Genomic DNA, 12,296 nt, shown 5'->3' with positions numbered 1-12,296 from the left:
ATTGCATACTATCGGCTGCATTTGCTTCTCCTCACTGGAGTCTATTATTTGGTAATACATTCATTACTGCTTGGTTTATAAAGTACTACAGTTATTTACCTAAAAGATAAATAGATAACCTGTACTTTAACTTTTTTGCTACTTGATATGTTAAACAACCTTCATACTTAAAAAAAAAATGCAATTATCGAAGCACAGCTGAATGGCCCCAGAGCACACAGGCTCCATTAAATTTGCTTACATCTAATTACTCCTGCCTGAGGCAGGTGAGAAATTTACTCTTATAAGATCCTTCTTTATCTGGTAGCCAAAAAATAAAAAATAAAATGAAATAAAATCAGTGATTTTCAATCTAATTACTATCTAAAACTATTTGTAGCACTTGCTCTTTCAGACCCTATAAAGCTGGGCTTTGTGCAATAACCATTATAATTATGTTTTTAACTGCTTAATACAAACATTTCCTCCTAGAAAAATTAGTGTAAATCATCATCAATGTCAACTATGAATTCATTTCCTGTATCTTTCAAATTAAACATTTTAGGGTCATTCAAAAACATTGTTACTTATAAATTGTGATACTGTTCCATTTTCCCAAAACATATAACTTTTAAGTGATCTTAAAAATCTTTTGAAAAGCAAATAAAAATGTGAGATTAACAAGTACAGCATAAGAAGCCAAAAAGCTCCAAAATTTAATCTTAGTTCAGACACTGACTTTTCTGAACCTGCTAAAAAAAATACATCTCCTAGCTCCATTTCCATTGAAAACCACCAGCTTTAATTTTCTTGTCTAAATTCCACCTTTTGCATGGGAAACTTCCAATGACCTTTATAGGGGCAAAGAGAGAGAGTGGTGTATTGGATTTATGTTGCATTACAGTTATACAACACCCAAGCTTCTTTTTTTTTCCAAGTGGAAAAATGAAAGAGCAAATGAAATATATGAGAAAAGCTTATCCACTATGTGTACTTGTTAAAATATATCATTGCATATCAAAAGTCACTCATAATTATCCCTATACCAGTCTAGAAGTAATGCTAATGTGTGTAACATGTTAAGCTCTTCAACACTTTCATAGAGTCCTACTTTAGAAATGTTTAGTAGGACAGATGATAAAATATTTATTTTACTGATAAGAAAATAGGAGGTGTGATAATGAAGGTTCTGGGGCTAAGTGAATTCTCTAGATTGCAAGGCTAACACATGATAAAATCAGGCATTGAAATGACATATTTTGATTCTGAGTCCGGTACTCTTTCCTAAAGATCAAGTTAAACCATAATAAAATAAAAAAGGTGCTCCTTAAACTCCAGTACACAGGCAGCAGTGTGCCACAGGCTATATCGGCCCGTATTAACATGACATACCTTCTTGGAACAATTTTGTTAAGAGAATTAAGAACATAAATATCCCAAACAATGAAATATAATGAGGATGAGCATTTTGATATTAGGCATACACTGAAAAGCCTAAGAGGTGGCACAATAGATTATAAAATTTTTTTTAACGTTTATTTATTTTTGAGACAGAGAGAGACAGAGCATGAATGGGGGAGGGTCAGAGAGAGGGAGACACAGAATCTGAAACAGGCTCCAGGCTCTGAGCAGTCAGCACAGAGCCCGACGCGGGGCTTGAACTCACGGATCGCAAGACCATGACCTGAGCCAAAGTCGGACGCTCAACCGACTGAGCCACCCGGGCGCCCCACAATAGATTATTATAATAGGCAGAGAGTAATCTTCAATCTTGGCTGCCCCTTCGTATCAATCACTTGGCAAACTTTTAACAAATACCAATACCTATGCCTCACCCCAGAACTACCAAATTAGAGTGGGGCCTATGTAGAAGTACTTTTTTCAATATCTCCCCAGAGGATTCTAATGTGTAGCCATGGTTGAGGACCACTGATAATAATATTACACATGTGGGTGAACAAAATACAAGGAAAGCAGTACATGAAACTTGGAAGAATATAAGAGAAGGGAAAAAAACCTACATGTCTGAAATGGGTAAGAATGGGAAATATCTTATAGAAGAGTATATTGCTAATTTATATTCCTGAAAGAGGTACAATCTTCCAGGTATAATGTTTGCTGCAGTTGAGTTTCATATCATCATTTACTATCCTCTTTGGTGGTTTTTCAGACTCACATTTATAACAGAGCTCTCAGACTATGCACAAGTTCTCCCAGAAATTAGCCCAACTAGAAAGAGAGAAAAAGGGCCTGATCATAGGGGAAAGCATGCATTCCTGTATCTCAGGGAAGAAGGGAATAGGCACATCAATAAAAGTGTTGAATTATTGCCAAGCAATCTTGAAAAAGAAGTACAAAGCTGGAGGTATCACAATTCTAGATTTCCAGATATACTACAAAGCTGTAGGAATCAAAACAGTATATTATACTGGCACAAAAATAGATACATAGACCAGCGGCACAGAATAGAAAGTCCAGAAATAAACCCACACTTTTATGGTCAATTAATCTATGACAAAGGAGGCAAGAATATATAATGGGGAAAAGATAATTGCTTCAACAAATGGTACTGGGAAACCTGGACGGCCATATGCAAAAGAATGAAACTAGACCACTTTCTTACACCATATACAAAAATAAACTCAAAGTGGATTAAAAAACCTAAATGTGAGACCTGCAATCATAAAACTTCTAGAAGAAAACATAGACATTAATTTCTTTGACATGAGCTATAGAAAAACATTTTTCTAGATGTCTCCTCTGTCAAGGGAAACAAAAACAAAATCAAACTACTGGGACTACACCACAGTAAAAAGTTTTTGCACAGTGAAGGAAACCATCAACAAAACAAAAAGCCAACCTACTGAATGGGAGAAGATACTTGCAAATGATAGGGGTTGATAGGATAGATATTTGCAACCCCAATAGGGGTTTATATACAAAATATATAAAAAAACTAACAGCTCAACACGAAAAAAACCCAAATAGTCTAATTAACAAATGGGCAGAGGACCTGAATAGACATACAGATGGCCAACAGACACATGAAAAGATGTTCAACATCACTCATCACCAGGGAAATGCAAATCGAAACCACAATGACATATCACCTTAGACCTGTAAGAATGGCTAAAATTAAAAACACAAGCATTAAATTTCAATTAAATTAAAAATAAGGCATTTTAAAAATACAAGAAATAACAAGTATTGGTGAGGATGTAAAAAAAAAAAAAAAGAGAGAGAGAGAAAAAAAAAAAGAGAGAGAAAAAAACAAACAAACAAACCAAACCCTTGTGCCCTGTTGGTGGGAATGCAAATTGGTAGAGCCCCTGTGGAAAACAGTATAGAGGTTCTCCAAAAAATTAAAAATAGAATTACTGTATGATCCCATAATTTCACTGCTAGGTGTTTATCCAAAGAAAATGAAAACACTAATTCAAAAAGATATATGCACCTCTCTGTTTATTGCCAAATTATTCATAGTAGCCAGATATGAAAGCAACCCAAGTCCATCAATAGACAAATGTAAAAGATGACATCACTACTGATCCTACAGATGGCAGGACAATGAGAAGTCATTAGGGATTACTTTATACCTATAATTTTCACAACATAGAAGAAATAGAAAAAATTCTGGGAAAAACACAATTTATCAAACTGAAATAAGAAGTAGAAAATCTAAACAGTCACTCTAACACAGAAATTGAATTTTGAATTGAAAACTTTCCCTGAAGATATCTCCATGGCCAGAGGGCTTAAACAATAAGTACTTCAAGACACTGAAGAAAAGATTAATACCAATCACAGAAAAACTTTTAGGTAATATTAAAAGAAGAAACACTACAAAGCTTTATGAGGCCACGGTAACTTTATTACCCACATCTGTAATTACTAGGAAAAAAAATTATAGATCAGTCCCTCTTATGAACATGCAAAATTCCTAAACAGAGTAATAGCAAACTGAAGCAATAGCTATAAAAGAAAATTTATCACAAAATATTATATGGCAATAAATATTAATCTATGATATAAAATAGATGAATCTTGAAAACATTGTTTCAATGAAAGAAGCCAGTCCAAAAGATCACATATTGTAAAATTCCATTCATATGAAATATGCAAATGTATAAATACATAGAATAGGCAAATCTATAAAGACATAAAGATGCAAAGTGGCTTCAAGAGGCTTAGTAGTGGAGATGCGGGGGGAAAGTTGGGGAAAAATGGGGAATGATTGCAAATGCATACAAGTTTCTTTTAGGGGGTACAAAAATGTTCTAAAATCTGATTATGGTGATGACTGCACAACCATGTGAATATACTAGAAAACATTGAGTTGTACACTTTACATTTGTGAATTACAGATGTTAATTGTATCTCCAATAACTGTTAAAAAGAGTGTACAGTATATAATAGCTTTATGCTTGGACCAAATAGAGAACTCAAAAAACTGGTAGGGAAAATTCAGAAAAACATGTAAAAAATTCTTTTTTGCGATTCTCAACGATAATATTGGTGGTAGTAGCAGCAGCATTGTTATTCTCAGACTGTTTCATATATTGCTAAAATTTTAATATCTATATTTATTAATATGCTGAATGCTAATATGAGTTTCCTGGAGCAGAACAGATGATTATTACTACTTACATATAATAAGTAGATAGTACCATTCTGGCTCTTCTCTGCCCCAGCTCTTCTCACAGGAGCCAGGTGATGAGAATGAGATGTAATCTTTCAAGTAATTGAAACTTGAAGGTAAGGAATCTCCCCAAAAACAAATCTGCATGTTTACTTAGGAAAAAGAAGACAGTTGTTCCCCTCTCCCCTTCTGAGAGTTTTTCCTTGAAAAAATGAAGGGAATGACTTGTGTCTTCATACTTTAGAAGGTGTAAAAAAAAAAAAATCTCTGGGGGGAATAAACTAGTGTCTTCAGTTTTACAACCCAGATGTCTCCAAGATCCTGGTCTCATCCCCCGACCCTTGAAATATAAACATATACTTCCAGAGAAGTAAATCTCACTGTTCAGTCATAAATTAAATTTTAATGCTTGTCTTTTAGCCTAGGTCCCAAGTTTCTATAAAATTTGCTCAGAAAGCCCTAACCATGCAGATACATTTAAAGAATAGAAGTAATGAAAAAGTACAGCAAATCAGGAGGCAGTCCAGGACCATGAGAAGAGCTTTCCAGGTCCTTGCTTGTTACAGTAGATATACCGTGGCCCAGGTTAACATATGAGGTCAATTAGAATTATAATAACATTCTCCATTTCTTCCCCAACAAAAACAACTCTTTTCATACACATTCACAGTGACTGGGGTAATGACCAGAAATTATCATTCAATAAATTCTTGATTCCATCTGGTTTGAGAACATAACTATATCCCAGATATCACAGTATGGGCTTTAACAGTCATTAGATTCCAGATGTCATTACGCAAGATGCTCTTTTCAGGACAACACAGTGTTGTTCCTTTATCTGTCCAATCCCAACCAATGTATCATGAGAAAGATAAAACCCCTTTAAATCTATGGTACCTGGGCCATTAGAAAACATACATAAAGGTCACACTGTACAGTAATGTCCTATCATAATTTAGGTTGACCATAGTATTCCCATAGTTGGCATCCTTTGCTTGCCTTCCGTTACTCCTGGTCATTGATCTTTAAAAACATCAACTTCCATAATGATTAGAATATTAAATAGTCTTTCCTGGGTAAGGATACAAGTCCTCTTCCTTCACTGTTAGCTGATAATGATGCTCCATTAAAGTAAATACTCTATTAGTCCAGTCATTTAAAGCTTTGTTGTCCCTCCAGGGCCATTTCTAGATAGAGCCAGTCTCCTGGAGGAGAGCTCCCTCTAGTGTCTCTATTCGGACTAGCAAGTCCTTTTCATCATGATGAGCTTTCAGGAACATTATTTTGGTCTGATGTAGTTCCCCAAGCCCAGTACCCAAAATCCTTACAGAACATCTGGCACAGAGGAGACAACAGCAGTCAAACGACGAAATAGGTTATTACCAGAGTATATTAGTATATCTGTACGATTTAGGAAAATGGTTTGCACACAAAAATAAGTCCAATGACGTTGTCAATTGGTATATTATACCCAAATATGGCTCTGTGTGGGTGTCATGGGTATTCCATAAAAGTATTTTGCATAACTTCACAAAGGAGTTATCAGTAATATTGATTCATTATATTTCCTCCAAATCCATCTCCCTCGAGGGTGGTGTTTCCTTAAATAAATTCCATTTTCACTGACATATTCTGTATTCAAAGGACTAGACCAAGCTATAGCAGGCAGCAGAAATCTGTTTTCCATTATGCATATGTCTTAGCAACATATTGTTTTGATTTATGCCCATAAAGAGAGCAAAAGCTCTACTGTTCAGAGTCTTACACCTATATAATTCTTTAGTAATTATCAAGTCATCAGAAATATGATCAGAATGGTAAAGGCTATTGCCTTTACACTAATAACTGAGTGCTAACTGTAAGAAACTATCCCTTTACTGAGTCATCAAATAGCACTGTGTCATTTAGTTGCTCCAAATTATACAGATGGAATCTTTAGGTAGAGCTCATACGTCAGCAATTTCCCTTCCCTGCAAAAACAGGTTCAGACTTTTCTCTTGACAACAGTTAAGTAGTCAGCATCAGATCTGAGAGAGATGCCTAAGAATCTCCACCTGAGAGGCCCTGGCACAGAGGTCACATGATTGCACCCCTCCATAGAATTGTAATCTGCTTATAGGTACATTTCTATTTCCTATGATTCCTTTCATTTCCATTTATTACCTGTTTGACCCATAACCTATCCCCTGTGATTGGTCTTTCTGGCTCAGCAGATGTATTATAAATCCACAAGCCCAGTAAAAACAATAGCTTTGTTAACACATCTCCTTGGACTCACTCCCAGGCTGATATAGAATTTGAAAGATAAAGAATCATAGGACACATGGCCCTATGTTTACAGACAGGCCTTAACTTGCCTACATGGATGAAGCTATGACATACCCCTAAGAGTCTTTAACAATGGTCTAAATGGCTGATGGGCATTAAAGAGGGCACTTGTTGGGATGAGTACTGGGTGTAAGTGATGAATCACTGGGTTCTACTCCTGAAACCAATACTACACTGTATGTTAACTAGCTTGAATTTAAATAAATAATAATAAAAAATAATATGCATGTCAAACTTAGTGGTATCAATATTTGTTTAGTGCATTGATAATACTTCCCTATGGTAACTTTAAACTTAGGCCGGGAACCACCAGATCAAGTAAGACAAAAGAAAAATTTTGTGAAGTAGGAAAAATATATAGTTGTGTACTTATAGTGTTCTATCACCTCATTCCTATCTCCCAATTCTAGAAATCTTCCCTGTAGAGTCTTGGCATTACTTTCTTTTATCTAGTTAAGCTACAAAATCATTTAACTGGTTAAGCTAACCCTTAAATCAAGCTATTCTTTCTTTCTTTCTTTTTTTCTTTTTTTCTTTCTTTCTTTCTTTCTTTCTTTCTTTCTTTTTTTCTTTTTCTTTCTCTTTCTTTCTTTCTTTCTTTCTTTCTCTTTCTTTCTTTCTTTCTTTCTTTCTTTCTTTCTTTCTTTCTTTCTTTCTTTCTTTTTCTCTCTTTCTTTCTCCCTTTCAAGAGAGAACAAGAGCAGAGGGAGGTGCAGAGGGAGAGGGAGAATCTTTAGCAGGCTCCACACTCAGCATGGAGCCTGACGCAGGGCTCAGTCCCATGAATGTGGACATCATGACCTGAGTAGAAATCAAAAGTCGGATGCTCAACTCACTGAGCCACCCAGGTGCCCCCTTTTTTCTTTCTTTTAAGTAGCCATTTTAATTAGCTAGTGTATCAATTGCCCATTCCATTTTCAGTGACACTACTGCTCTGAGACTGTTAATAAATATAGTATGTCCATGAAATATTTTTTGTCCATTTCTGTGCATTTGTAGCAGTAAATATGTTTCTCTAATTTAATTCTTCTGTGGTCAGAGAACATACTTTGCCTGATTTCAGTATATTACACATACTGAATTTTCTTTTATGATCCACAATATGGTCTATCTTAGTGAATGGCCATGTGCATATGGAAAAAATATGTAATTTGCTGTTAATGGATGGAGTATTTTCTAAGTGCCAACTAGGTCAAACTGGTTGGTAGTGTTGTCAAATTTCCTACATCCCTAATGATTTTCTGTCTACTTGTTTTAGCTATTACTGAAGAGAGACATTGAAAGCTCCATGTACAATTGTGGATTTGTCCAATACATCTTGCAGCAATTTCGTGTTGTAATATCTTAAAGCCCTGTTATTGTTATATAAACCTTTAAACTGTTATGCTTTCTTGATAAATTGACCCCATTATCATGATGAAATGTCCTTCTTTATCCCTAATAATACTCATTGTTCTAAGGACTACTTTGTCTGATGCAAATATAACCACTTCAGCTTTCTTTTATTAGTGTTACAACATCTCTTTCCATCCTTTCAGTTTTAGCCTATGTTTCTATAATTAAAGCACATTTTTTATAGACAGCATATAGTTGGGCCTTGGTTTTTTTTTTTGTTTTTTTTCAAATCTGAAAATCCCTCCCTTTTGTTTTGAGGTATTAAGATCATTTATATTTAATGTAATTATTAAAATTATAAAGTCTGCATCTACCATCTTATTTTTGTTTTCTATTTGTCTCATCTGTTCTTTTTTTTTTTTACCCTTTCTTGCTTTCTTTTGGGTTATCTTATAATTTTTTATTTACTTTCCATTATTGGACTATTACCTATACTGTTTTATTTTTTAATAGTTGTATTATTGTAGGGATACTTGGGTGGCTCAGTCAATTAAGCGTTCGACTTTGGCTCAGGTCATGATCTCACGGCTCCTGAGTTCAAGTTTCGCATGGGGCTCTGTGCTGACAGCTCAGAGCTTGGAGTCTGCTTCGGATTCTGTGTCTCCCTCTCTCTCTGCCTCTCCCCCACTCACACTCTGTCTTTCTCAAAAATAAATAAATGTTAAAAACAATTTAAAAAATAGTTGCATTATTGTTTATATCTTTAAGCTATCACAGTCTACGTTCAAATAATATTAGACAACATCATGTATTATTTAGAAATTTTACACACTATACTTTCATTTCACTATATTTCCCCCTTCTGTTATTTGTGGCACTGTATATATTTTACTTCTCATTTGCTGTCAACCCCACAACATACTATTATTTTTGCTTTAAATAATCTAATACATCCTTTAAAGAGATTCAAAAAGTAAAATAGATTTAGAATTTATTTACTCTAAAACAATTATTTACTCTGCTCTTTATCTTTTTGTAACACTGAATGTCATAAATTTTTTCCTTTTGTCCAAGGAACTTTTTAAAGTATTACTTGTAATGCAGATCTGCAGGTGATGAATTCTCTCAACTTTTGTACTATCTGAAAATGTCCTTATCTGAACTTCATTTTGAAATCTATTTTACTAGGTATAAAATTCTTGGTGACTTTTAGTGATTTGCAATACTTTAAAGATGTCTTTTCATCATCTTCCAGTTTGCATAGTTTCTGAAGCAAAGTCTGTTAACACTTTTATCTTTGTTTTCTGTATAAAATTAATCTTTTCACACTGGCTGCATTTAAGATTCTCCCTTTACCACTGGTTTTCAGCAAGTTGATTATAATGTGTTGTGTTTTTCCTCTTTGGATCTGTAATCTTATAGTTTTTATCAAATTAGGAAAATCTTTTGGCCATTATTTCTTCAAATAGTCTCCCATTCCCTTTTCTGGGACTCTACACTCAAGTTAGGATGCTTGATATAGTCTCATAGCTCGCCAATGTTGTGTTAATTATTTTCAGTCCCTTGACACTTTCTATTTGTCTTCAAGTTTATTCAGCTCTTTTGCAATGTCTAATTGCTGTGCATTGTTCATTTCAGATAATGCATTTCTGAAGTTGTATTTGGGCCTTTTTATATCTTTTATCTTCCTTGTCACAATCCTGTATTTTTCTACTTTTTTTGAACATACTGAGCATATTTATAAGGGCTGTTTTAACTTCCTTGCCTGCTAATTCCAAATCTGGGTCTATTCTGATTGATTGCTCAGTATCAATCAAATGTTCCTGCTTCTTTGCATGCTGGGTAATTTAGATGCAAGGCACAGTGAATTTTAATTAGTGTGTACTGGATTTTATAGTATTCCTTTAAATAGTTAAGGATTTTGTGGAATTACCATCTGATCTAGTAACTTTACTGCTGGGTCTTTATGCAAAGAATATGAAAACATTCATCTGAAAAGATATATGCACCCCTATGCTTACTGCAGCATTATTTACAATAGACAAATCATGGAAGCAAACCAAGTGTCCCTCCATAGATGAATGGATAAAGACGTTATGGCATACACACACACACACACACACACACACACACACACACACACACACACAACTACACACACACACACAGGAACATAACTCAGCCAGAAAAAAAGGAATGGAATCTTTCATGTGCAACAACATGGATGGACCTAAAGGGTATAATTCTAGGCAAACTAAGTCAGAGAAAGACAAATACCATATGATCTCACTCATATGTAGAAATCAAGAGATAAAACAAATAAACAACAAAAAAAGAGACAAACAAACAAAAGACTCAATTATAGAGAACAAATCAATGGTTACCAGAGGGGAGACGGGGTGTGTGTGAAATAGGTGAAGGGAATTAAGAATACACTTATCTTGATCAGCACTAAGTAATGTATAGAATAGTTGACTATATTGTCCACCTGAAACTATTATAACACTGTATGTTAACTGTACTGGAATTGAAAAAAAGAAAAGAAAAAAAAGAAAAAAATAGTTAAGGATTTTGTTTTGGCATGAGTTAAGTCATTTGTTAGATCATGTTCATAGCAGCCCTTAGTCTAAGGCTCATGACTACTAAGGTGATACCTGTTTACCTCAAGTAGTTGACATAGATATATATTTACTGACGTGGAAAAAAATCCCTAAGACACATTGTTGAGTAAAAAAGTCAAGTTGTCAACCAATACACAGATTATAATACCATTCATGTAATATATTAAGAACCCCATAAAACAATCATAGAATTTCGACTCATACATAATACATATACAAAAGAAGTGACATAGACAGATGATCAGTTATTACTCTGGTATATACCTCGGGAAAGGGAGTGCCTGGAGGGAGAGAAGATAACAGAAAACACATGGAAACTTTATATACAAAAATTTAATATTATGTGGCTAGAATGTTTTCATGTACTACTCACATAATTAAAAATAAGTATTTCTAAAAGGCAAGATTCTTCTTAAATACAATGTACACGTCGTTCTTCAAGTAAGTCTAAAACTCAGAAACTTCTTAAAACACTAAGTTGTTAATGTGTAGATTTCACGAATTCACTGATGGTTACAAGACACCAAGGTTATGTGACACAGTTATCAGAAATACATTTTTATTCACCTATGTAGAACCCTTTTCTAAGACCACTCTATAATCTAATAGGCCACAAAACTTTGCTGAACCCCTCTCCCTATAAAGATCCTTTTGTCCCACTTTTTGATTAAAACCCTTTCTGAAAACTAAATGGGCAGGGTGGTGGTAAAAAACTTTGGAAACCTATATCGCATCATTTACACATTTTTGTGTCCTTAGAAAAAATGTTCCACTCAATAAACCTTTCTTAATACTGTTCTCAAGAATAACTTTTATCTTTGTACACCTTTAGGTAATCAATAGAAACTATGTGCTATAAATGTTAAAATCAGATCTATACTTTTGTCATTGGAATGATAAAGACAAATTAGCTCAGCGTTACACTTTATCCAAAAGTTTAATACAGTGAAACACCATCTCTAACCCTTACTTAGAGGCGCACGCACATCCACACAGACCAGTGAAAAGACACACAATATCAGTTACACTATAATAGAGGTGTCAGTAAGGTTATATCCTATGGCTGTCTTGCTAATGAGGTAGGTTCTCTCTGGGTTGTAATCCATCCTATTCTCCAACAGTAAAAGTGACAGAATATGTACTGTCCAGTGAAGTGTCACATGAACTTCATTACAGAACTAGGCAATCTTAGCAAATCCAAAAGAGAGAGCAAGAGACAAAGAGAAAGCAAGAGAGCATAATCTGTATAGATTTACATAGAAACTCAAAGGACAAATATATCTATACTGAGAATTTCAGTCATGGGTTGCTGAGCCATCTTTTCTCAAAAATGAGAACACCCACCTTGATCTTTCTCTTTTTAAAGGCTGAGAAGATCAACTTCAGGTTCTCTT

The 12,296-nt window shown here is 34.5% G+C and overlaps 1 protein-coding gene across 1 annotated transcript in view; it reads right to left on the bottom strand.

The window, feature by feature from the left end:
• The window catches only part of DPH6 (diphthamine biosynthesis 6), a 173,236-nt gene that overhangs the window by 50,097 nt on the left and 110,843 nt on the right, over positions 1-12,296 (bottom strand). The window lies entirely within an intron of this gene.

Source organism: Prionailurus viverrinus, chromosome B3 (genome assembly GCF_022837055.1).
Source record: "Prionailurus viverrinus isolate Anna chromosome B3, UM_Priviv_1.0, whole genome shotgun sequence".
Classification (NCBI taxonomy): Eukaryota; Metazoa; Chordata; class Mammalia; order Carnivora; family Felidae; genus Prionailurus; species Prionailurus viverrinus.
Note: the sequence above shows the minus strand (reverse complement) of the source record. Positions and strands in the feature narration are given on the sequence as shown.